The 26,374-nt window shown below is 30.6% G+C and overlaps 1 protein-coding gene across 3 annotated transcripts in view; it reads right to left on the reverse strand.

Moving 5' to 3' along the window:
* conv (convoluted) overlaps nucleotides 1-26,374 on the reverse strand; it is a gene marked incomplete at its 3' end in the record, with an annotated part of 93,618 nt that overhangs the window by 27,129 nt on the left and 40,115 nt on the right. Inside the window, 1 exon segment of one of the 3 annotated variants that reach the window (XM_014431647.3) lies at nucleotides 25,605-25,657. 3 annotated transcript variants of the gene reach the window in all.

The raw sequence follows: 26,374 nt of genomic DNA on the forward strand, positions 1-26,374 counted from the left end.
TGGTTGGGAAGTTTATTATGGAAGGATTGGTATCTGGTTCTGGCCAAATCGGCAACATAGGGGACATTGAGGTCCTGATGGATGATTTGATTTGTGACAAAGTAAGGATTATTAAGGATTTTACGAAGGATTTTGGACTGTAAATAAAATTAAAAAATAAAACAAATAAAAATCAAAATCTATTACTACTATTAATATAACAATTAGTTTAAAATTTTATTTTTATTTCTTATTATCTATGTACATATTTTGATTCTGTTTCTATTATTTTCACTTATTTATTGGAAGAAAACAACTTTTAGTTAAACCCAGCCCTTCCTTCTTTTTTTTCCCTAATCAGCAATTTCTTGACAATCTACGTACGATGGGGATACTTTTTCTCATGCGATATTTTCATATGAACGTTAATGAAAGCAAAAGAAAAGAAATCGGGGAGATTTCCAAAAAAATACGAGAGCATAATTTTAAACAATGACTATTATTGTTATTACCTTGAAAACACGAAAACACTTTTTTATAAATTCAGTTTATTTATGCGTTCTCCGCCACACTCAATTACCTCCTATGACTTTAGATGTCAGATATTATTTTCTCTAAAACCTTTGGCTTTCCAAGTTAATTATCAATTCTTTGTTTTTTTTTTATATTCAGCCATTTTTATTATTACTAACAAGGTTATATGATTAATTATATCCAAAAAACCAATTATAGGTGCCTACTTATTTCGAAAATTTGGTATTTGTGCCCTTTCTGTCTTCAGTGATGATAAGACCTGGCTGATATTAAAGAACATATAATTGAACATTGATGCAAATGCTATTTTCAAAACTGAAAAAAAAAAAAATGTTTTTATTAAGATGTTGAGGTGTAAAATAAACTTCCTTTAGAATATTATTAATATTCCATATTTGTACGTTTCGGGTTTCCCCATCTTCAAGCACTTATATTCCCACAATTTCAACAATTACCAGCAATTTGTTATGAATACAATTAAAAAATATAATCAATTATTCCTCATTGTTAAGTACATTTATCTTTGAAAGTTTGTTATATGGTTATTTAATAACAATTTATAAAACACTATTTAAACAATATCGTTCACTAATGATACATTTATATGTCCCTTTAGCAAAATTAAATGTTATGTTATACTAGGTATTATCTCTTGGGACATTTCAATATGCTTGGGGCTGTTCGTCTACCTCCCTATTGTGACATTTAAAGAAAATTTTTTTTTTTTTTTTAATTATTTATTTATTGTAATTTACAACTGTACAAAATGATAAAATAGGTAAATATGTAGTATGTTTCATATACACTTGAAAATCTTGGGAAGGAACCACCCATTGGTATTAATTTAAACTAGAAGGTCCCGTGGCCATCTTCTTTTCAGACGCCTCGGAGGATTATCAGGGATTGTTAAGGATGAAAGATTAAGAATTAATGTGTTAGGATGGTTAAGGAGTTTGGAACAAAAAGACGCGTATCTGTTTTGGGTCAAATCTGCAACGAATGGGATGTTAAGGTCTTTATGAATGAGTTTATTTGTGACGTAATAAGGAGCATCAAGGATTTTACGTAGGATTTTGGATTGTAACGATTGGATGCGGGAAGAATTTGATGGTTTGGTGGAGCCCCAGAGCTCAATTCCATATGTCCAAATTGGTCTGATTATTGCAGTGTATACTAATTTTTTGTAATGAATGGGAAGTTTAGAGCGTTTGTCAAGTAAGTGTTGTAGCAATCGGAATCTACGAGCAGTTTCTTGTCGTTTCAGTCTTGTGTGTGGATTCCAAGTAAGTCTCTTGTCAAGATGGAGTCCTAAGTATCGAATCTGTTCAATAGGTGTTAGTGGTGTATCTAGAAAGGATACTGTAGGACAGGTGGGCAGAGGTTTACGACGGAGAGTAAAGGTGATCTGGTGGGATTTTTCAGGATTTATTTTGATCCTCCAGTTTTTACACCATTTTTCAATAGATGTTATGTGTGCCTGTAGTGTTTGTGATGCATTAGTTGGGTCGTTGTTTACAGAAAGTATACATGTGTCGTCAGCGTATGTTGTTAGCACTGTGTTAGAGTGGATTGGGATGTCAGCTGTATAAACCGTATAAAGAATGGGACCTAAGATACTACCTTGAGGAACACCGGCGGAAAAGAAAATTTAAAGTCAATAATATAAGGTAAATTTTATTGAAAAAGTTTATTAACGTCCCATTTATATACCTACATTAAATAGGTTATAGAGGATACTTCACTAACGATTAGAGATACAGAGAGAGAAGTTATATTTAGTGATGTTATATTTTCTTGTTAGCAATTAATGCGCTATAAATAATTTTTATTATTTATTTAAACCATTTAAAATATATAGAAAACTACAGTTTCGTAAAACGTTTTAGACCTAGACTGACCTGGTTATTTGAACTCAATAGGGCTAAAAACGTGCATTTCCGTTGACATTTTTGAGATAAAAAAATACTTCCCCTTCCAATGTATTTCACATATAGGTGAGTGAAAGTAATAATTTCTGAAAAGTCAGTGTAGTATTGGGTCGTTTCATATGTCTCATTTTGTTATTTCAGAAATTCAAAGTAGGGTTAGTGGACTTTTGTTGGTTACTAACTTTATGTTTACAGATTATGCGTAATGAGCCGTTATTGATCCTCCCTTTTTTTATAATATTTTCTATAATTCCGATTGATTGCATATTGTTTGGTATGCCATTACATATGACCATGGAAACACGAGTTTTTCGATTAATTTTTTTTCATGAGTTTAAACCTGAACACTCTGTAGCTCAAGCTGAAAGGAACATTATCACGGCGTAGTAACGAACGGATCATTTGCCGACGGTTTCAAAAATATTTGGTTAGTAAGACAGATTTGGATAACCAACCCAGAAGAAGACTTCTACCAGCAATTGACGACGGTGATCTAAGGCTTAATGTGGAAGATAACCCTAGCCAAACAGTTAAAGGACTTGCGGCACAACTGAATACAAGGGTATCGGCAGTTTCTCGACACTTATAGGTAAAGAAAGAGGTAGATCTATGCGTACCTCATTAACTTAATGAGCGGCAGGAGCTGAAGCGTTATGAGACATGCGATTCACTGCTTACTTGGCAAAAACACGAGCTATTTCTCGAAAAGAAGCACATGTGATGAAAAATGGATTGTATATGACAACAGCAGTTGGTCAGGTGGTTAAATATCGACTAAGACCAGGACACATACCAAAACCAAATTTGCATTAAAAAAATTATTGGTTTCAGTGAGGTGGTCAACGGAGGAATAATTCATTTCTCCTTATTAACCAGAGGTGAAATCATCACTACCACAACATAACATACTGTAGTGATATTAATATGATGCATAAAAAAACAAAACAACCTGTCTATGGGAAGGGACCTACACTGTTACACGACAGACAGTAAAGAAACTAACCGAGCTGTGTTACGATGTCTTTCCACATCCACCTTATTTAGCCAGACTTATCTCCAACAGATTTCCATCTGTTCAGAAATTCGGACAACTTTGTGGAAAAAAATGGATTTCCTGATTTCATTTTTTTTTAATACCCTTAATTTTTCATTTCTGAATTTGAAAAGTTGATAACATGTTAGGAAAACTTAATAGAAAATAAGTGTAAATATTTTTAAGGAAACGTTTTGATTTCAAAAAGTTGTTTTATTAAATAAATTTTCCTCTGAAAACTGATTTTTCATATTAAACGGCCCAATACATAATGAAACTCTTTTTTTCTTAAAATAGCAATTTCTTAAATAATTTATCTTTTACCTTTTTTTAAAAATTAAATATTAGAATTGATATTTATGCCTATTTAAAATTATTATGTATAAAATATTGTATTTATTGTTTTTTTTATCACATATTATATATTTAGTATGATAATGTATGTTGTTGAGAACAATAAATTTTAATTATATTTTAGCATAATTTTTATGATATTTCATGTACTAATAAGTACTTTAATATTCATGGTACTAATATTCTTATATATCTTGGAATTTGACATCCAAGATATAATCTTGAGGCTTATGTATGAAATGTACTGATAAAGTAGCCTTGAAAAGGTTTTAGCATGCTAATAAGTCAACTTTTTGCAAGAAGACATTCGGACTAATATGCATTAATTTGCATTTCATATGATTTAAAAAGTAAAGAGAATACTTTTTGGATACCATTTGTAGAATTTACAACCTTAAGAAATAAAGGCAAGCAATTTTATATGTTTTTCCGAATCTCTGACTACAATAGTTAACTTAACCTGATATTTTTAATTTACTTATGATATTTGCTCCTTTTAATTTAACTTAGCAGTGCGACCGCTTGTGAAGTTCAAATTAGTTTGGCTAACTTCAAATTCTTATATATTCATAACTATCGTGCATTGAGAGCCAAGATGATGAGGGAAACAGAACTCTATGTTCTGACTGAGAGCGATCTTCCTGAGCTGATGAAGAAAGAAAACTACCCGCACAACAAGACCTTCGTGTATGAGTGGAAGGAGGCTGTGGGCCCTACTCACTTCTACCTGGGTAGGAGAGAATAAACTACACCAGCAAGGCCTCTGTAGAAGAGCAAGATATATTTTGTAGCAATATCAAGCTGTGTGCAAAGCTATGTAAATGTTTGTCATATGCAACAATGAGTTGTACCAACTGCTGCGAACACCCGTATTTCCTAATAGGAAGGGTAGGGTGATACGACGTGCTCGGCGATCTCAGGAACCTGACAAATTGGGCATAGATGATCGATGTTTATGCTATGTGCGGCGAGCTTAGCTCGGAAACCCCCATGCCCCGGGAGGAACTGTGATAGTCGGGGAGTAGTCGGGGAGGACCCAATAGAGGTTGATTCTAGGCGTGAACCAACGGTAGGAAAGTATGTACTTCCTTAGGGTGGCCACTTTTTAGCAATCCACCCACTAATAATAATAATTTCTTATGAATTATGAGATCAATTTACTCGCTCGTTTTGTCTTATAAACCTCCTCCCCTCCTTCCCCCCACCTCATTCCCTCTACGTTTTATTCTGAATGCCGGTTCTCATACTGTTTCCATTTATTATCCTTATCCATTTTAAAGTACTACCTATGGAATTATATAATGTGTATAGATTTTTTTTTTTAAGAGATCTTAATACTTTCTTTCATTAATGAGTAATGTTCGAAAAAATTACTTTTATGACTAAGAAAAATCAGTTGAAAGCTGATTATTTATGCCTATTTATTTACTTCTAACAAAAAATTAAATTTCAGTTCCATGAACAATTCAAAAAGCTTTTGTGGGAATATTCATACGATCACAATGGCCTTGATGTTCTTATCAAAATCTTTGGAATAATTTCTTTCTTATAGAATTTCTACAAGACCAAGATACAGCTTTATAGAGATTAAATTTAATATATTATCGTTTAGGAAATATTATTTGTAAAGTTATAATACTTAACGTATGTGAAAATGGTTCAAAATCTTCCGACGTGCCAGATGCATCGATTGTCATGGTTTCGGTCATAGATCAACACAAACATCTCAATGAGGACCCAAGATGTTATTTCAATAATGGTGGGGGGCAGAATGTCTTTTTGACCAAGGGTCTTTTGCTGTTGTCATAGTGACATGCCCGTTATTAGAGAGTTAAATAAAGTGTAATGCTTACAGGGATTGCTTTCAAGAAGGAAACCACTGAATTTTCAGAATACCAGCTTGCAAATACACTATCCTTCCGCCTCGGAAATGACAATGGTATCGAAAAAGAAACAAAACAAGAAAGGACAGTGACTCGAAGAGGAGGCTGGATGACAGATGATACGATGTATTAGCCATTCACCGGACAACCGAATAGATTATAGAAGAGTGGTCACGTAGAGATACCCTCTGTTACCTTCTTCAGGTCTCCGAAGACAACTTTCCTCCGAGCTGTTAGCGAAGGTAGAAAGTAATTTGAACATCTGGGAAAGTAATTTCCAAAGAAAGTCTAATAATTGCATGCAGCTTTTATGCTTAACTAGTGACACCCCGAGCATTATTAACCCGACACTTAGCGCATGTCATCCTCTAACAAGAACTGGCTATGTATAGCTTTCTTTTTCTAAAGCTAGTTCGGGCTTCTTTGAGGTCTCATGAACAATTAAGACATTTTTCCATTATATAATGACCATGGCAATAATTATATCCTTAACGCTTTCTACCTGAAAACACCTTTCGGAAACAATGATAGTAGATTACCGATATATCCGTGTTAGGTTATTTGAGGGGTTTTCATTTCCGCACTAAACCTCTGAAGGCGTGCAACAATTTCGAACAGTCTTCCAACACACACCTAATATTTCTTGTAATTGTTTAGAAAAAAAACTAAAAGTAATTAGTTTATGGTATAAATATGTACTAGAACAAATTCAAACATGAATTGTTTATATTAATATAAAAATAATTAAGTAGCTAAACAACCCTAAATGAAATTTTCCCATTGTTTTTTCTAAACTTCCTAAAAATGTGATATTATTACTAGTTTGCTAAACGTATATCGATGGTGTCAAGGTATAAAGGAATACAAAATGAAGAGATGGATAGAAATAAGTTATTTTATCTTTGATGAACAATATTAATGAAAAGATTTGAAGGGTAGATAAAAATCGCGATATTTAAAAATCGATAATTTATTAACATGAAATGAAGAATTATTTCTTACGAATCGTTTTCCTCTAAAAATCGATTTCTTCTTTTTGGCGCTCTTTCTGTCTCGACACTGTCGATATTTGGGTTATTTAGGCGATTTTAAGTTCCGCACTGAACTCCTGAAGGCGCTCAACAATTTCAAACGGTCGTCTCTCAACAACATACTTAATATTTCTCATAAATATTTAAATAAAAAACGCGAAAAGGAATTAGTTTATATTATAAATATGTACAAGTACAAATTCAAGTATCAATCGTATATATAAATATAAAAATAATTAAATAGCTAAGGACACGTATTGGAAATTTTTCCCAGCATCGATGCGGTATCATAAGTGTATGTTTGTTTGTATGTATCCTGAACTTTGTTACCACTGACCATACCCCTAACGACCCACGAAGTATCAAGGGTTCAGTAATTTGTAAGTGCTGTTTCTTGAACAGTAGTTGTGCAAGGGGGTAATCTATTTATGTTTCTTTTCCTCAATTAAGGGTACCCACTTTATAGAGGCTGGATGGGCCCCAGGAAGACCCCTAAATCTACAGGGTTTACTCACGGCTTCACTAACTAAATAATCATCTACCACAGTCTGATTCGAACACGGATCCGGGAGTGATTAGCACAGCTGAGCTACCCCGTCCCTGAAAAAATATATATTGATGTACGTGTAAAATTCATTTCGTTTGAGTAGTTTTCAAGAAAATGTAAAGTGGCAATGTATTACATTATTTATTTCACGTTTTTTAGTTACTACTAATACACAGACTCTTTTACTTAGTTATTTTGAATCAAGGTGAAAATGAGCTGGAACCAAGTTAGACAGGACATGGCATCAAGGAAAAGCTAGTAGAATAGCCATGAATAGAGAAGAATGGGGAAACAATATATAAAAATTAAGGTCAAGAAAAAACACCTCAGAGGAAAATTCCTATAAACAAAAAATACAATCAAATATTGAAAATTAAAAATACTTTTACAAAATGTTCTTCTCTATGTTTCAAAGTTATGTGAAGTTTTTAAGTTATTTTTTTGTGTTGCTTTTTTTTTTTTAAAACGTATTTATCCATTCAAGTATTTCCTGTAACCGGTTTTTTTTTTTTTTTTATTATATTTTCCTCTTAATCTATATGTTATTCTTATTCTTGTAAAATGTATCTAGTTGTTTGTTCTTGATAGACTGATCTACTGCTGTGACTATGAATGATGGTCTGATCTCACATTACCGTCTTATATTGAATTTTGTTATCGGGTCACTGAAGAGGATCTAGGAGGGTGAATTCCGGAGAGTGAATTTGTTGATAGGGTGAATTGAATAATTGAGCAGAAATGAGAGGGAAAAATGGGAGTGAGTGAAACATTTGTATTGGTTGTACAGACCGAAATGGATTGTAAAAGGAAACTGAAGTGGTGAAAAAAAATTGTTTATTATATCCTATTATTGTATATCTTTTTTTATGATTATACCATGAATATGTAATGTAAATATGTCCAATTACGGATTGATAAGTATGCTGTGTGAGATAGCAACCTAATGTATTCAGGCAGCATATATGAATAAAGTATTTCTCTCTGTTTCTTACATTTCTGTAATGCTCTAAAAAAAAAAAAATAATGGTAACTTTTGTTAGTTTACGGATTTTGAAAGTGTTTGTTATTGCTTTCTCTTATCTACTTGCCTCCTCGCTTCAACGAATCTCTAAAAGCTACGAACGTAATCCAATAGGCAAGGGTTTGTAATTAAATAGATCGGAACGAAAGCAGTCCAGAGTCTAGAACTTTACCTTTCTCGACTCTTGTTTAAGCTTAACAGAAAGAAATATTTTTGATATATCTAAATATTTTTTCTCTCTTTTAGCTGATTGGAGTCATCTTCGGTTACGCACTACTTGCAATCGCCAATGTCTGCAGGTCAGGGTCATTCTTCTATTGCAAAGAGTAAATTGCCAATAATTGGGCATCTATCTCCACTCACCAATCTACTGAGGGCGTCATACCTTGGCAAAATAATAATTTCAAGTTTCAATGGTTAGCTAGCAGCGTATATTTTATATTACGAGTTTACCGTGTTTCTCATTTTTTATATCATTAGTAAAGAAAAAAACACAAATATAAAAATTATTTAATTAATATAACGTGTAGCCGAATACATTAAGTTTGAAATTACAGTTTCAATAACGATTTTTTTTTTAATATCTTTATTGCGATATACAATTGTACATACTAATTCATTTAGTAAATTTTCTGTAAGTTAATAATGGAGTGATACAGACGTGTAGAGAAACTACCCATTGGTAGCGCTCTAATAACGGTTTTACATTAGAAGGTCTCGAAGCCATCTTCTTTTCTGGCGCCTCGAAGAATAGTCAGGAATGGATGAGGAAGCAAGGTTAAAAACTAGAGGGTTTGGGTGGTTAGGGAGTTTATAATGGAAGGAATGATATCTAGTTCGTGCTAGATCGGTTACATATGGAACATTGTGGTCTTTATGTATGATTTTATTTGTGACAAAGTAAGGAACATTGAAGATTTTACGAAGGATTTTGAATCGTAACGATTGGATACGAGAGTTATTCGAAGGTTTATTGGATCCCTAAAGCTCGACTCCGAATTACAGTCATGTAGATTAGTCTTTGTAATGATTTGGAAGTTTAGACCATTTGTCAAGTAAGTGCTGTAATAGTCGAAATCGACGGGCTGTTTCCTTCCTTTTCAGTCTTGTGTGAGGATTCCAAGTTAGTAGTTTATCCAGATTTAATCCAAGGTAGCGGATCTGTTCTACAGGGGTAAGAGGAACATTATTGAAGGATACTGTAGGGCAATAAATGGATTTACGACGAAGGGTAAAGGTGATCTGATGGGATTTATTTTTATCCTCTAATTTCGGCACCATTCTTCGAGGGCTGTGATGTGGGATTGGAGAGTTTGGGATGCAATTAAAGGAATATTATTAACTGCGAGCATACATGTTTGATGGGCATATGTGGTTAGGATTGGTTGGGATGTCAGCTGAATATACTGTGTAGAGCGTGGGACGGAGGATACTTAAAAGAATTTATAGTAATTTTTTGGAAATTTTTTAGAACACTTGTTTTAATGCCTCACCAGAGTTATAAAAATATTGTAATTGGAGAGTTAAAATTAAAATTTTTAATTTTAGTTTTAAGAACTAAGATTTTAAATTTGTTTACCAACAGAAGGAAAAGGCTACCACCATGATGGTTTCACATGTGACGTCATTTAGACATACACAAACAACACTGATTTTATGATTCCCACGTTTTATCTGTTTTTAAATTATCACGTATTCTGCTGTTAAAAGAATTTTTTTTCTTTCAACACAGTACAATTTTGCCTAGAATCGATGCTTTAATAAATATAACCTCTAATGAGCTTAAAATTTGTACATTGCATGATAGTTAAGTGGAAGTGATCTTAACAAAATATAATCTCTCATTTAGATTCGATAATAATTTTGAATCCCTTTTAGCCAGCTTCAACCGAATGTTTCTAATTTTTACATCTTTAAGCACTTAGATAAACAACTTTTGTGGAGTCTTTATTTTACTTCTAATGCACTGCTCAATAAAGATGAAGATTAGAACTCATAATAGCTGATTGCTTAAATAACAAAGAAAACTAAAAAAAAAAAATTAAATAACATTCACAGTGAGTAGATAAGTTTACCGTATGTTTATGTCGAAATGACGTCATACCAGAACAATACTGGCGGCTTGCTAAAAAAAAAAATTAATGCGTAGTAAGAAACTAAATGGCGATTTTATGTATATAATAAAAAATCTGAAGGATTATCATTATCCAATAAGCGATATTAGACACTTTCCAAAAAACGTAAAATGTTGTATTCAAAGGGAAAGTGGCGCCAAAATCTCTATTTGTTTATATATTTAAGAAGTTTTGCGATTGGACTACTTAAGTATTCTTTAATTAATATACATTCTTATAATGCTTTTTTTATTGTCATAAATTGGTTCGAATAGAGCAATGAATAATAAATAATCACTGCCAATCGAATACAGCTATCTGTAACAAATCTAAAATCATTATAAATCACTTAGCCTCCTTTTTGCATCTTGAATTATTATTTTTAACACTTCCTACATTTCCTAACCATCATCGATCTGACACAATTATATTATCGACCAATTTATATGTAATGAAAATTATCGACAGGCCAAAGCAATGTCAAACCCGCTTCGGTGACATAAGCCTCTGAAATGCAATCTGTTACGCCTTTTACACATTGGCACTTCTTCAGACCATGACAGCAAATTTAATGGTGCAGTAGGTCTGGGAGGAAAAGAAACACCTATTTTCCGTTGACATCCGCTTTCGTAATCCTGATTTTAATACAAAAAACTGATTTTTACACTAAAGCAGTGTAATACGTCTCAACTTTGTCAGTTAATAGGTTTGTTTGAGGTTATTATAGTCAATTCGGTATGAAATAATATTCAATAGAAAAAGATTAGCATCTGTATTCAGCATAGACTGGGTAATGACTTAGATAAGGCTTGTTTGTTAAACGACCCTGCCTTATCCATCAGTGTGGAACTAAATAGTGCCAGAGGTAATTCGGTTCCTCGGCACCTGGTTTTTTCTTACTTTATTTATTTTTTCATTTATGGAGCTTCTATTAATGTAACCTTTAAGATGTGAATATTAAGAAAAAAAAATATTGGAAGAAGATTGCAAGAAGCTAGTGGTGGCAGTCAATAAAGGTACAAACTAGTAAAACTATTTAGTGATAACCAAAACATTATCACTATTTAGTGATAAACCAACAGGAATAAATGAAAACAAGACACAACCAATATAATGTGTGATAAGAAAATTAGAATAAATATACAAAGAGAGTAAAAAAAATTACAAAAATATTTATATTTATTTAAAAACCAAAACAAAAAGAGAGAAATTAAGTTAAGAAATAAATAGTATACATACTATTTCTAGAACAATATAAAATTGTATATATACAATAATGAGTATATACACATTGTACAAATAAGTCGTAAGTGACTATTACTCATAGATCTTCGAATATTCGATAGAAATACGTATTCCGAGGTCCCTTGAATTTTTTTCTTTTATTTTAATATAAATTTAAATGTGTATGTACTTATTAAAGGGGGCAGCGGTAGCAGTGTGACAACGCGCCTTTCTACCAACCCTAAGATTGCAAGTTAGAGCCCGGCCCCATCCGGGATTTTCACAAACATAAAATTATACAAAACTCACTCAATGCCTCCCCCGGGCATTTGTGTGGCCCGTTAGCCAATGGGTGGCACTCAAAAAAATAGGCGTGAGAGTGACGAACCCACCCTACGAAAAAAATATGTCAAGAAACGACGAAATAATAATAATGAATTTATTGATTTTTGACTGACAAAGCTTTTTGTAAATTTATTTATTTTGTTTTTTTACGTTTGAAGTCATGTAGCGTACTGAAGATGAAACTTTAAAGATTTGCAGTTCCTGACATAGGCGTATAAAATCCGATGAAAAATGGCTGCCATTTATAAACAGGCCATAAAAAAAAAAAAATTCCAACTCTTCTGTCGGTAGAAATATGTACAATTTTATATTATTATATTTTTTAATATATTTATTTATATTTTTATATATACATATCGTGATAGAAGTTCATTTTTATTTATTTTTTTTTTAATGTGAGAGTACTACTGTTTTTTAATTTTTTTCTTTTCTTTTTCTTATCTTTTCTTAATGAACACTAATATTCACTGCCATTATTAGTAGTAGATTTTATTATTTCTCTTCAATGAAATAAAAGAATATGTAGAATTGATATACAAAATATATATTTAAAAAACGCGGATTGACTGACGCATATCAAATGTGAGAATTGTTAAATACTCTAAAAAAATAAAAATAAAATACAAAGCAACTTTTATCTTCTGAGATACAGAACTAATGATGTATGATTATATGATTTATATTTACTTAATTTTTATTGATATTGCGATTTTGTTTTTAGATAGAGTTTATTTTATTTTATTCATATTTAATTTAGAGCTGTAAAAAACTCATGGTTGTTATAAATTTAAAGTATTAAACGAGACGAGACAAAACCTTGATAAAGTGAAGGCAGAGCGATAGAGTCTGCTTGCAACGCAACCTAACGACTCTCTGTCTTAACACCGTTCAAAAGAAGTTATTGACCTTAATATTAAAGAAAGTTAGACAATTCTAAGATTAAAAAAAGAAATAGAAAGGAATGTAAAAGTTATCATCGTATAACACGATTGTATCCATCGCTTTTCCGGCTCTCAAGTATTTTGACGAATGAAGCATCAAAAGAAAGGGAATTTCATACAGAAGAGATGAATCTCGTATAGCTAAAGTGATAATTTCCAGTGGCGCAACGTAATTACTTATTGCGTAAACAGTTACTTAATGATGATCATTATAAAGCATGCAACTTTACTAATTGTCTGTACTGAATAGACTATGTTGATAATATCATATTGTCTATACGAATGGCCATGATATAGCTTATAGTTCACGTCAATTAAAGCAAAGAGGAAAACATATCAAATAAGAGAGTTCTAGTCACTACTTAATTCTGATCTATATTAAATTGGTCGAAAGAACAATGGTTTTTAATAAAAGCTGATATTTTTATCGTGTGCCAGTACAATACACACTTATAATTATATATGTTCTTTTTTCTTTTTAAATATTATTTGAGCTGTTCTGTTTTTTAACAAGGAAGCTTGAGAAGGACATCAGAATATCTAAGGAACAAACAATATTGCATCCAGATACCTGGAGGTTTCGCCCTTGAACTACCTTCGCATTGCCTTGGCGAGGTATTCAACCCTCATACCGTTCTGTTGTATAATCGAGGTGCTTGCCAACTGTTGTTAAATTTAAAAGAATCAGGCCATGGATTATGTTTTAAATTAAACTATTTGTCACTAGGTCTAAATGATCGTACATTAAGATTAGGTTTCATTACAGAATTTATATGTGTTTATTTCCTTGGGTTTAACGCCATACACCCTTACTGAATCCGGAAGGACAGGTCAGGTCAAAGGTCGAAATTTGTTTTTCGGGTTCACCACGAAATGAATAACTCACACAGAAAGGAGTTCAACCGATGTACAGTTGTTGTTGTTGTCTGGGGCTTTAGGGCGTAAAACCCTGAGGTCATCAACGCCCATGTTTCGCGCTTTATAATTCTATTTCATTTATAGTTATAATTCTATTTCACTTTATTTTTCTCTTTAAATAATTACAAAAACAAAATAGATAATTACTTCTTTTGGATTTTTTTTAGTACATATTACAAATTCTCTGGTTTAAATCTTATTCAAAAGGCCATTCCTTTCTAAGAAAACCAAAACCATTTTCACGTTCTTCTGGTCATCATTCAGAGTATCCGATACACTCGGTCCTACTCCCAACCTACTCAAATTCGCGGAATAGAAATGACATTCCTCAAATATGTGACTGATCGTAAGTACACTGTTGCAGTGTTGACATTTTGGTGGTGGCTGCATACTCATCAGATATGTATGAATTAAACTCGTATGAACTATTCTCAATCTGGCAATAGCTACCTCCTCCCTGCGATTGGAACGGTTGATGTGGTCCATGGTTTTTTTAATAGTTTTTAATTTGCTTGGTGGCCTTTCATTCCACATGGCTTGCTCACTAGATGATATTTCATTTTCCATCGGAAGACTTATTTTTTGGGGTGTCAAAATGGCCGCGCCCTGACCTGGAAGAGCAAGTGTTTGTTAAGCTGCATAGTGCGGTTCATCAGTCTAACAAAATATCCATTTCGAATCTAATATATTATAAAAGGGGTTTAATGTTCTTTATGAGTAATTTAATATCATATGTAATAAGAAGCTATTAGAATATAGTGCAGTGTAAAACTAACATTAACATAAAAAGTGCCAATTAAGGCTCAAGTAGCCCTCCAATACCTACGAGTCTTGCTGGTTTGTGTCCGATATTTCCCAAAGCTTTGTTCCGCCATTACTTAAAAATGGAAAGCTCAAGCCCTTGCTATATACATTTTCTCAATATTTTGACCATGAAACGATTTAATCCACTTGTAATGAAAAAAATGTTTTGATATCGAGGAGATACAACGAAAAATGTGGTACGAGCTCACACAATTGTCGCTAAACATCTTATTTAAAAATTAAATTAATCCTTGTACAATTTAAAACATCTATTTCTTTGTTATTCATGATGAAATTATAAAAATTGAAATTTTTATTATCTTTTTTTGAGACTGGTAGCTTTATTTATAATAACAAAAATTATCCAAATAGTCTCAACATTCTTTATTAAAACAGATTACATCTCCGACCTTCTTAGTGGGGCGGATCTGGTCGTGAAGGATTGCCTAGATAATAATTAATTGCCTATACAATAATTCAAGAGTTATTGTCAATAAACCTAAAAATATATGACAGTCATTTAAAAAAAAAAAAAACCTGTTATATTAGGCCTAATGTATCCTCAAGGACTTTTTATCATCAGTATTTCTAAAAAAAAAAATTTATAAGAATCCATTAACAGAAATAAGTTTAAACATACTTCTAGGTTTGTATAAAAATATTTCGTGGCGTTAATATAAATTTGCTGCAATAACTCTAGCATATACCCCACCTTAAATAACGTATTCCTATTTCTAACAACAGCATTTAGTTTTTTAGGCTAGCCTGTCCATATTCCAACACACAGACCGTTTTGCGAAACTTAGTTAAACATATATTTCAATCAAAAACTGCGTTTCGAAATTTTTCGAAAATAATATTTTGCCTTTCTATATATTTCATATGAAAGTAAAAAATACAAGACTAAGAGACTCCAATTATGAAAGATGATTAAAGAAATAAATATTGACAATAAGAAACCGATGAACATTATTGTTAAATTGTGTTACTATCTCTTGGTTTTTTGTTCTGAAATGAGAAAATAAAGAAAAATAGTGAAAAAAAAAATATCGGTAGGTTTCGTTATTGCACGTGTGGATTCAAGTATGGTTCTTTATAGGTAGGTTTAGGGTTGGTTCCTTAAGGAAGTGAAAGTTAAGCAAGCAGTTTTATTTATTTTTTTTTTTTTTATTTAATAGAAATTACTTTACGAATGCAGTTATTACAGGCTCATTAAAACGTGCATTTAAAGCATAAATTACCGATTTTATAAAACATTTTCACTTCTTATTTTATATCTTAAGTTACATAAATAAATCTCATTTCAATCAGATAAGTTTATGAATGTTCTTTTTGATGAAACTTATGTCTTTTTTATTAAATAGGTCTAGATTTCCAGAGCCGTAATCAGGAATTGTTTTTGGGAGAGCTAAAAAAAGAACTTTATAGGCTTTATTTTTTATTTAAAGGTCAATGAAAACAAGAATCTATTTTAGGCGGAATCTTCAATAAATTCATAAATTCTTATTCTTTCTTTGGGCATAGATGACTCTTTTTATTTTTTTTTATTCATGAGGAGTGAGTGTCTAAATATAAAAAAAATATAAATTTGTAACACAACGACCCATGATGGGTCAGGGTAGAAGAGGTACATAAAAAAAAAAAGAAAAGAAAAGGATGATGTATCATAAATTTATTTCAAAAATTAGAAATAAAACCTATTCTAGGTCTGCCAATGAAAATTACATTGAATTAAAAACATAATCCTGCTGAAGGTAATAGGTTCTAAAATTTTCTATGTCGCAATTCCCTTCACCAAAACGTTTCTAACCATGTGTATTCTGACATATTAAACTATATTTACTCATGTTACGAAATAAAAGAATAATGTATGTACCTCTATTTTATACTATGATTCTTCTATAAAGCACCATAATACCGTATAGTCCATTTTTACTAATAAAAAAATCTAAATCTCATTGATAAAATATTTTTCTTCAATGAAAAAACTTTGAATATTTAGCAGAATAATTTATTATTTAATACTATACTGCCAGGAAAAAACCTCTTGAACCACCGTGAGGACAGAATGAAGAATTACAATAGACAGAGTTCATTGAAGCCACTATGGGCCAGTGTTCCGATGAAAGAGGCGCTGGTGAACAAGCTTTCAATGGACACCAATGCCGTTAAGTAAGACATGAATAGGATTTAATACCGTCACCCTCCTCTGATCGTCCTATCCCCGGCACCGTCGGAAGAAGAAAAAGCTCCTACAAGAAGTTGCAGATGTAAAAGTGCTCCGGTTGCTATCCATGTTTTTCAGGATGACAAGACTTGCTGACTCGGCTGGTCGGTTACGAGAAAGTTGAATCGCGACTAGTACAGGTGTATAGTAACTTTTAGTACACTGTATTATAAAACTTTTCATTAGATTATTTTCAAGACATTTTGTTTCCGCTTATTTTATCTAGATTTTATTTATTAAAAATTTAATTTTAAAAGGCTTGGTAAAGAATTATCTCTCCGCATATATAAGGTAAAGAAAGGTAAGAATTGGAGTGAAATAAAATATAGAGAATAACTTAAAAATATATACAATAAGTCCCTCAACCATAACTTACATATATCGTAAAAATAAATTTATGGTAGGATCAAAAATATTGATTAAATGTGGATATAATACCTAAATAAATAACTGTATATACCCATAACCCATGAAAGGTCAGGGGTTCAGTACTTTGTAAGGACGCTGCATGTTTGAAGATTTTCTAACATACGGTGCGGAAAATCGAACGGACCAAAAAAAAAATCGTTTAAGAATTAAATTTTAAGTAAGGATCCGTCGTCATAACTAAGCCATTTATTTAATATGTCATCTTGTTTGCCATTATAGCTTCCTCGGACTGCAAAACGATCGTGCAAGGAAGTGATTTGGTCACAATTACGCTATACCGTCTGATTTTTCCCTATTAAGTGAATCCTTTTTTTGAGGCTGGGTAGACGCCAGAGGGCTCCCGAATCCACATGGCTTACTCACAGCTACAGTAACAGAATAAATAATTATCTGTCACACCCGGATTCGAACCCGAGTTCTTGGAGTTACTCTTGGAGCCAAGTCGATCCACAATTGAATTAAATATAAATAAAATATTTCTATAATTTTCCATGTGCTATTTTATAAACCTACAATAGTTTCACATTGAGGCCTAACGATACATGATATCTCACTTTCAGCGACACAGCTATAGTTCATCATCAACGAAAATTGACTTTCCATAAATATATAATTAATAATTTTCTATCGAATAACAGTCGATATATCAACTTTAGGAAAAATTTATATAAATTAATTTAAATTTAAAAATTAATACGGGAGCATCTGATGAATTTGAGCTAAATTTTTATTCAATATGGTAGTCAATTAACTATTTGAGAGGGGAAATTTTATATTTTGATATGAACTTAATAAATTTTCGTTGTAGAATTTCAATCTGACCAAAAAAAACCTTTACTTTTGAGAAATGGATATGCTAACTTTAGATAGAAAAATACTTATTTATTGTTATAATATATATTGATTTTGTAATATTTTCAGGAAACAAATTTTTTTATTAATCGTATTTAATATTATTTCGCAATAAAAATTATGACAGAAACTTTATGCGACAAGAACATGGAATATATATATTATTCTATGTTCTATGATGAGAGCCCTTTTGAATTAAAGAGCAATAAATAAAAATAAAATAACGAAATAAAAGAACAAGCATTAAAATTTGCAAGTTGGTACTTCAGCCCATGTATAGATAATAAAAATTAGGAATATGTTTAACTTTCATTTTTATGGTAATAATTTCTGGATTCAAAGTCAGTCACGCTTTCCATAATAATTAGGAATATAGAACGCCTAAGCTTGTGATGTGCAACTGAGCATTTTTTATTTTAAATAAGACATCATTAAGCTGTTGAGGAAAATATATGATAATTTTGGCAGATCTTCAAGTATTTAACACTAAATTTTATTGAATTTTAATCACCACAGTTTGATCTACTACGATTATAGTTGCTACAGTATATACATTTGTTTTATTAACACATATCCTTTGAAATAATTTGTAAGTGGTTTGTGATCAGAAATTCGAAAAAAATAAATAATGATGCATAAATGGAGGAAATAATGTTAGTAAAAGAAAGTAGAGAAAAATAAGGGAGAAAAAATGATGATGTTTTTTAACTATTTTCTCGTTTGGGCATCAGGTATCAAATCAACATCAACAAATCAAAAGTGATTTAATTCATATGACTAGGTTTCTCTCAAATTACCGAAATTAGTTTTCTAAACCGGTTTTTTTTTACGCTACGCTAAAATAAGCACCCACTTTGAGATCAGTAATTATGCCTCAATGTAAATGAGGGTAAGATTCCTTTGGAACATATTAAGTAGAATAAATTCCGTGCTCGCTGGATTTATTGAAAGTTTCAACTTCAGAAATAATGATTCTTACTGTAGATGATAACAATGTTTTCAGGTCATACGTTTCTAAAAGTGTTAGCAAGATGTTTTTATTTTATTTTAAAAATCAAGAAATCAATTGTATGATAATAGATTTTAACTTGGACGAGCTCTAACTTCGTAGTAAATTTTGTAGTAATTCCTAGTAAATAAATCATGTATCTGAGTGAGGACTTTAAAATTCTATAATCAAATTTTTGGTGATGAGTTCAAGCAACCATCATGACTAAAAATACTGATCACTACTTTACAAGAGAAAAGCCAACTATGCTCTAGTACGGAGGGCTAAAATGAATGTGATGAAATTGAATTTGAAACAAAAACAATACTCCCTACTTTGTTACATATAAAATCACCCATGTTCAATGAGTAACCAATCTAGCCCGAACCAAATATCAATCCTTCCATTATAAACTTCCTAACTACCCAAACCCACTAGTATCTAGCATTGGTTCCTCAACTACAAGGAAGGCGAAAATTAGGAACAAAATTTATTTATTTTTTTGTTGTTATAAAAATTCATATTTTAGCGTTTTTCGAGATCGGAATAAATTATGGTCCAGTCCAGAGTACAGCAATTAAACAAAAGATAAGGGAATATGAAATCTTACACTGTTGTGTGCTTTTTTATTTATTGCACTACGTCTTATGTAAGATTTTTTACCTAAATATACTTTTCATGACTACAACTGCTTGGACTTACGAAATTGAGCTTTGGGACTTCACAAAACCTTCAAATTCCTCCCATATCCAATCCTTAAGATCTGAAATCCTAAATGCTCCCTACTATATACAAAAACAAATAAATTCATCCATGAAGACCTCAATGTTCCAAAATATATATATTGTGTTCGATATACTCCAAGGATAGTATCATGATCTGAGGTTTCTTTTTCTAAAACATGTACACGGTACCAAAGTTGTTAAAAAGAATCTCCAGTCAACGAAACGGAAAATAAAAAAAAATTAAATCTCGCTATAACTCATGAAGAGTCAGGGGTGTAGTACTTTATAAGGAAGTAGTACAAGACCAAAGGTTGTGCAAAGAGGGGGTTTGGTCAGTATCACGCTCGACCACCTGAATTTTACTCATTTAATGATACCTACTTCATGTGGCTGGGTGAACCCAGGTGTGTTTCCAAATACACAGGGCTGACTCACGGCTACAGTGAAACATAAAATAACTATCTACCACAGCCGGATTCAAACCCGGGTCCTTGGAGTTAGTGGCTACCCACTCCATATGTATAAATATATATGTACATATATATTTATATGTATGTTTGTATATATGCACATCTACGGTACTATCTCAGGAATATCTTCACTGCAAAATAACAAGTGCAATCTTAAATTGTGCCGTTATCGAAGCAATATAATGATTATGCACAAATTTATTCGAAATTTAGCTTTGATAGTGGCACGACAATCCTACTAGATTTGGGAGTCTTCAGTACTATCCTAGGAATATACAATATAAAATTATATACATATTTTAAGATGTGCCCCTATCAATATCGAGAATTTATGTAGATATATTTTTAATAGTTTATTCTTCCTTCTTTTATTTTTCAATAGTAATTTAATGCAAATTTTAAATTAATGTACTTTCACGATATGACTCATAATTGCATTTACAGTTTTTTCTTTTTTTTTGGTTAGTTACAGGAATAACTACTTTAACATCAATCCTGAACTGAACCTGTTTTTATAATTATATAACTTCAAACAGAAAGTCTATGTAAAAAAAAATACACTTACCAGTCAAATGTTAAGAAAGAACAATTCAGAAAATTTGGAAAGTGAGGTTAACTAGTGATGGAGCGACTCATTTTAAAAAAATCTCCAACGTTGAGAGCTTTGATAAAAACAAACTGTTATTGTTCCCGCGCCCACTATCAAAGAAAGCCGTGTTTCTAAACGTTCAATTAATTTTCTTTTTACTTTAAAATTTCGCAATCCAATCTGAGAACCCAATTAACAACAGAATTGATCATTTAGTTACAGTTTTTTATCAATAGTATCTTAACAATCCTTCAGCTATCGCTATCCCTTTGTCCAAAGTCTTCAATATTGAGTTTAAGAAAGAACTATAAAACTACAAAAACTATGCATATAATCTCGTATTAGGGAATAAGCAGGATAATGGAAAATTAAATTATTAATAAAAATTAATGAGTTATCTTGAAACCTTTTATGATCTGCAGTTTAGGTTCGTTACACTAGCTTTAATAGATTAAAACTTTGAAAAATCCTTATTGAAGTAAAGGTTTAAATTAATTAAGAAATTAAAGTCAAATACTTTATAATTGAAGTTTTTAAAAAATAATCATAAAATACATAAATTAAAAAAAATATTAGTTATTTAAATATTTTAGGAATAATTAGTATCAATTTTAATTGTCTGTAGCTATCATTTACTGTGCTTATTACTCAGCTTCTCATGTTTTTTTACTGATTCCGAAATGGAATAAAATTTTGTTTTGGTTAGTTTTAATAAATCAGAATGATTCAAGTTATTTCCCGGTGATTAAAGAGTCCTTGGGGATTTACAGGGAGGAAATTGTCTCTAACCTCAATTCTGTAAAATTTAGTGATTTTCAGATAATTTGTTTTTTTTAATTTTGTTTTTGTAAGTACACCAAAAATCCATCATTGTATTCTTGGCCGCAACATAGGTGGTCTGATATACGTAGGTTTGAATAGTAAAATAATAGAATTTTTGTATTGGTATTTATATTGTAAGTTATATATTACTTAAAGTTGAAGAGCTATCAGGAAAACAATATATATATTTTAGGTGGAACAAATTCCCAAAAATGAGGGATTTGAATATTCTATTGTTCGTTGTCGATATATTTTTGAGAAACTAAAATTTAGGAAAATCTAATCCTAAGAAAAAATGCTGTTTTCGACCATCTAGATTTGTATTTTATTTTATCAAACTAAATCTCGTATAGTATAACTGAAAAAGTTCTTGGTTTTCAAAAATAAGAAAATGTAGGCTGAAACCCCGAAAAGCAAATTTTGTTGATTTTTCGTTTTTTGAAAAAAAAAATGTTCATTTTTCAGAAAATGTATCTCGGATTCTAATTTATAAGATCTCAAATTCATAACTTTAAAATATGTTTTATAGTATAATGTTTAATTTATATAATTTACCAGTGATGAGGCGAGAGGGATGGCGCTGGAATCTTGCGAGCTCTGCTCTACCGCTCACACTGTGAGCTCCGTGGGGGATAGAGTGGGCTCAGGTCGATTGAATAAATATTGTATATAGGAGTGTAAATGTGACTAGAGATTCCTTTATTTTTATCATTATTATATTTTATTTATTTATTTTTTCATGCACATAGTTTGATTATGTTCATTTTCTTTATCCTTCTGTTTGTATATATTTTAGAGAGATTTTATTTATTTTATGTAATTTTTTTTTTATTTATCTATTTATTTGCATTCATATTTTAGTAAGAATGTGATCATTCTTTACTATTAACTATTGCCCACAACGGTGTGGTAGATTGTAATATCTATCAATAAATAATGTTCGAATTTAAAAAAAAAAATAAGTGAAAAATAAACGAAAATTTAAGGATTTTTATTTTTTGGGCCATCAAATTCTTACTTATTCTTATATCTTAGGACTTATAGCATGAACATTTTTAGCAAATAATTTTATATAAATTGGTGGCGTACATGATTTTTTTTATGATTCTTTAAAAATAATGTGACCACAAAACAGCCTTTTGCAGATGTAGATTTTTCTAGGTTATTATTACACCAAAAAAAATAGCAAACAAAACAATTCAAAACCCATCTTTATGAACATAAGATCCGCCCAAAAAAATAAATAGCCTCTTTAAAAATTAAATAATAGATTCAAAGAAACAATAATAGTTTAGATTAAACATTCAATGAAACAAATTGAGTAATATTCTGAAACTATGTATTCGAATGCTCTTAGTGTATTTGTTTACAATTAATCATTGAAAAATTCACAGAATATAAAAAACACTCAAACATATAATAATTAATACACCATCGGATAATTTTATTTTAAAATATTCGTGTTATCACTTCGTTCATGGGTATTTTGATAACTGCACACAAAGATTAATCAAAACCGTGTAAATAACTTATTTCCTTATCTATATACGACTATTGCGGCGGAAGAAGAACAGAAAAAAATAATGTAAATATATAAAATTTAAAAGGTTGGATAAAAAACTTATATGCGTTTTATAAGCCGTCGATTTTTGTGTTTTAATTAAAATTTCAGAATACTATCTACAATCGATAAGCTATACAAACTGTTGATGCAGTGTTCCGTCCTATGTATTGCGAGCATTTGGTATAAATAAGCGATATTACACATAGGAACTAAGTTTATTAACTAAGATTATTGTAGCTTACACAATAGAGCATTTGACGAAATAAAATTTTAAAAAAAGAAATAATGTTAATATTATTGTTAGTCAATTTAGAAACCTAATCCGATATGTTTTAATTAATATAGATACAGGATAATTTTTAATTTTTAATTTTAGTTTTAAAAACTAAGATTTTTAATCTGTAAACGGTAGCCATCAACACTGATTTATTTTTTAGTTGTTTTTAAATTATTACGTATTTAGCAGTTTTTTTTTTCAAAAACGACCACGGAATACGGTTTTACGAAAGCAGAAATTCAAAGTTGCCAAAAATCGATGTTTTACAACAAATCCGGATTTCTGCAGAGCTGAGAAATGTTAGTAGAGAAATGTAAGTATTTTCTAAATCGCAGTATATTTACTAAAAATACTATTTAATTGCTGATGCTCGGTTTTTTAACAGTTTTCTTAATTCAGGTTTTATTAAATGTTTTTTTTAATTGGATGCTCTGCAAAACATTGAAAAGCTATTTAAAAATTACGCTTAGCAGAATATGATCACTTATAACTAAGAAGTACTTATACTTCAGAAGTAAAAGACACATGTCACATCTTCCAAACTTTTTAGTAGAGCAGTGTGAATAATCGTTTTTTTCTGAATAAAATTGTATGTATTGTATTGTTTTTCAAACATAAAAAAAAAAACAGTTAGTAAAAATAAGTAATAATGGTAAATCAGTAAATACAATTAACTCCGAGGTTCAGGATATGTTTAGTTGAAAATGAGTATTAAATAAATATTAGTATATTGGAAAATTAGACACGATGTTACGAAAAGAAAACAAAAAATTGAAAATCAAAACAAAGTCAGTTGCTCAAGGGAAAATTTCAGTGGAAAATTGTTACTTTATTCTACGTCCACTATTCTGTGTTGTTAGTACCCATAACAATTTAATAATCCTAAAAACCTTTTCAGAGAACTAAATTACAATATTAAGTTTATAAACAAAAAATTCTGGTATTTGATCATCCGCTATTTTGTTTGAGATAGCGGATGGCATTAAAACTTACACTTCTAAATAATGGAAAACGAAAAATAGTTTTCTAGAAATTATTTCAGCCATTTCCTCGTGAAAAACGTAACAGACGAATACACAATTTCCTTGGGATATTTTATTTATTGGACTTTTTGCAAAACTTTATGTTTATATTAATAGTGGTCGTAAAGTGTTAATTATTTATAAAATATGCTATTAATCATATAAATATACAATTATGTTTTCTTGGCTTGTTTGTGGAAATTTTGTATAAACATATATACCAATACTTATTACTTATTTCGGTCATAAAATACAGAACATTCGATTCAAAATTAAAAAAAAAATATATTGGTCCTGACTGACCGGATTTGCAAGTTCTAAAGGTCAGTCAGTTATCACACGATGTACAATAGAAATTCCTTAGCAAATATTATACTATTATATCTATACAGATTTTTTTAAAATAATAAATTAATGGATAATCTGTTAAATAAAAAAATATGACTTATTAGGTTATCCTTAGATAATATTAGGCAAATTCAAACAATAGGCGTATACTATTATTTTATAACTAATTCTACCTTAATGCTCATTTTAACATTTTTCAAATAAATCAAATAAATTTATGACAATACATATGAATATGAGATAAGTCGGATTTGATTTTTTTGTATTCGAACATCAGACTGGAAATCTGTTTTTTTTTTTTTTTGTTTACTTTTGAAACTACTATTTAAGGTTTACAAACATTAAATAAGGAGCTATGTAGAATAGAGTATTCAAAATATTCTTCTAAGGAAAAATTCCTTCCAGTGCGCCACATTACTCCTTTATCCACTCATATCTAACTCCCGAAATCCTTAGATAATATTAGGCAAATTCAAACATAATCGGGATTATAATCGTACTCTTACGTATAGATTATATTAATACGAATATCCAAAGCAGACTAAAACATATAAATATTAGAACTGCTGTAGTTAAATTCAACAAAAGACATTTATAATATAGCATCTCATAAAATGAGTAATACATACCTTCACCTTTTCCTACTAAACAGTTTTATGTTGTCTTTTGATTAACGCTAAACTATCCCCTGCAACAAAAATATCGAATAAGAAAAGAACAATATTCTGATGAATCATAAGACAATGATTAGATTTTATTTTAAATCGAAATTAAATAGAAAACAGCATAATGGAGGTTTAGATTTCTAAAGCCAGCCAAGCTTGTTATCCAAATTTACTATATTATAATGAAGTGAAAGGATTTCTTCCAAAATCAGTTAAATCTTACGTGGTTAGACAACTTCTAAAGGAAATCCTTTCACTATTTGATGATAAAACAAAAATTAAACTTGGCTGGTTTTGGAATTCTACACTTAATTTTTAATGTAATATAACTTTGCTAACTGCAGTATTTGTGTTGTTCCAAAGATTTTAGTGCAAAATGTCCAAAACAAAAATTATTTTTACGACCTCGCTTGGTTATATGTTTATCATGGTTCTGTGGTGTCTAATGTTCTTGTCTAATGAAAATGAAAACTTTCAGAATCTTAAGAATTAAGCAGACCAACAAGGTAATGGTTCTCTGACAGTCCAAAAGTATAAACACTAAGTGTACCCCCTTTCCGTACAGCGGTGAACAAACCCCGTATAATTGTATAATTTTACAAATTATACAACTGTTTATTTAATTGTACACAACTTGTTGTTCAAATTGTAATTTATATGTTTTCTGTAGCTCAGACTATATTATTTTTTTCAATATTTGTAATATTGTAATATTATAATAGGATTGTTTTCCAAAGGCT

This window comes from Halyomorpha halys, unplaced genomic scaffold, assembly GCF_000696795.3.
Source record: "Halyomorpha halys isolate HHAL.00 unplaced genomic scaffold, Hhal_1.1 Scaffold992.1, whole genome shotgun sequence".
Lineage (NCBI taxonomy): Eukaryota > Metazoa > Arthropoda > Insecta > Hemiptera > Pentatomidae > Halyomorpha > Halyomorpha halys.